This window comes from Hevea brasiliensis, chromosome 8, assembly GCF_030052815.1.
Source record: "Hevea brasiliensis isolate MT/VB/25A 57/8 chromosome 8, ASM3005281v1, whole genome shotgun sequence".
In the NCBI taxonomy this organism is placed as follows: domain Eukaryota; kingdom Viridiplantae; phylum Streptophyta; class Magnoliopsida; order Malpighiales; family Euphorbiaceae; genus Hevea; species Hevea brasiliensis.
This window is the reverse complement of record NC_079500.1, coordinates 33,263,066-33,265,273: the sequence shown is the minus strand read 5'-3', so window position 1 is coordinate 33,265,273 and position 2,208 is coordinate 33,263,066. Positions and strand designations below refer to the sequence as shown.

Here is a 2,208-nt window from a genome sequence, read left to right as displayed (position 1 = left end):
CATACTTCAATAACTTATCATACTGTCTAGCTGGAGGCAGTGATTGTGCCACAGGTGGTTGGGGTGGAGCTTGAACAGGCATACCCCTAGCCATTTGTTGAAACATCGTAGCCATCTGTTGTGCGAACTGTGCAGGGAACTACGGCATTTGCGAGGCTGGTGCTACTAACCCACTGACATTTGGTAAAGCTGGGGCTTCCTCTTGTGCCTCAGCTTCAACAGATTGCTCAACTGAGCGATCCCCTTCTTCCATTTCAGTCTGAAGTTAGGGTATCTCCTGAACAAGTAACACATGGAGATTTCCCTCCATTAGTTCATATTCATGATGTAATGCACTATATGTAACAAAAATGGACATTGAGCAGTTTTACTTAACAAAGAAAAACACAAATTCACAAGTTAAAACATACTTCAAAAATTTGCTCTGATACCACTAAAACATGTCACACCTTACCCCTCTGTAAGGCATAACATGATCCCGTAGAATACCTAATGAACTACCGAACTTCATCTACCGATAACTCATTAAGTACCCTACAAGGGATTTTAAACAATTTTCTTACTTTTGACAAGTGGTGAGCATTTTCTAATAGGTATTTAAAACATATGATTAAAAGTAAATCTAGTTAATATTTTTGGTCCATTTTGTTTTTCCACAAATTTTATAAAAATTTTGACAGAGTTCTGTCTGTATTTTGAAAAACCAGTTCTTCAAATACCTGTAAAAAGCACTTCTAAAAATTTTTCTCAACAACTACTTCAATTTCACAATCAAACTCAATCCATTTCAATCAATTTCTCAAGTTCAAAATTCAATAATCCTCAAAATACTAGCAATATATTTCATTTAAATTAAATAAAATAGTTCCACTCATATTTCATTAAAGACAAAACAATTTATACACATCCTTACAAATTTATATCAAAAGAAACACAAACTAAATTTTATTACAAACTTCATATAAATTTTTGTACAAGCTGCTCAAGACCCATTTACATGTCCATACATTTATACGCAATACATAAATCAAAAGAAATATTTACAATTAGGGTATAAATTATACCCGATAGCTTCAAAGCAGGAAGATCCTCAATCCTTAGCAGCTCAGTCTGCTGCTCTTCTAGTCTCTGTATCTGCGACAGCAATAGAAGCTATCGCTGAGTACTAGGACTCAGTGGTGCACAACATACTAAAATAATCTTTATGCAGAATATAATCACATTTATTCAAAAATTTGACTAAACATAAGCATTAAACACAAAACATGAATTATGAAATTTTAATGCAAACCAAGTTCATTTCGAAGTATCAAAACACATTTCATAAAACCCACAGTTAGATCATGCCATTCGAAACAAATAGAATCTCAATAGCCAGAGGCTAAAGAGAAATCACATCACAAGGCTAGCTAGCTCAAATATATGGATATCCATTCACATCCTCTTCTACTGGCACACCTCAACACTTCTCCAGAGAAGGAATCAAAATTCGAAACTAATTACCCCCACTAGTCATGCTAGTAAGGTGTTCAAATATATGGTCATGACACTGTGGTTTCAAAACTTATCTTAACAATTTGCTAAACATTGTCATTTCAAATATACATAATAACTTTCAACAATTTAAGTCAAAACAACATAACTAATGTCACAAATAAATTTTCAACAATTCAAAGCAAATGTAAAATACATATTTCATTCACTTTATCACTACATTTTAAAGCATAGTGATGTTGTGCACAAACCTCAAGCGAGTCGCCCCTTAGCCTCGACTCGGTTCCTCGGGTTCCTTCCCGATACTCTTTTCAACTGAAATACACAATTTTATAATGTTTCAATATTAGAACTTAACATAAATCCAAAATAAATTTAGCCTCATTTTTACCTAGGTCTAACGTGCTAAACTCGACGTTCTTGAAATTTTGTGTTTCGGGTTACTATTCACTGCACTATTCAAGTCAAATTATTGACTTTCTAAGGCTTAATAGGTATGGGAATTCCAACTTCACCCACATACTACATTTTGGTCATTAAATTTGTTGGTTTTGGTTGTTTACTCAAATCCTAAGTCTTTTAGGCAAATTTGGTAAATTTCAGTTTTGGAGTCCTAAGTTGCACTGTTCCATTGGTCACTTTATTGTTGGAATTTGGAAAAACTTTCTTCATAGAAAATGTTCCCCATTGTCTTAAGTTTATTCTCCTTTTTGA

At 33.7% G+C, this 2,208-nt stretch overlaps 1 long non-coding RNA gene across 1 annotated transcript; it reads right to left on the bottom strand.

The window, feature by feature from the left end:
* Positions 1–828: 828 nt before the first annotated feature.
* LOC131182514 (uncharacterized) lies at positions 829–1,814 on the bottom strand. Its single transcript, XR_009150795.1, has 2 exons — positions 1,746–1,814; positions 829–1,134 (listed from the first exon to the last, which is right to left on the bottom strand). It is a non-coding gene; the product is annotated as an uncharacterized LOC131182514 (long non-coding RNA).
* Between the last annotated feature and the right edge of the window lie 394 nt (positions 1,815–2,208).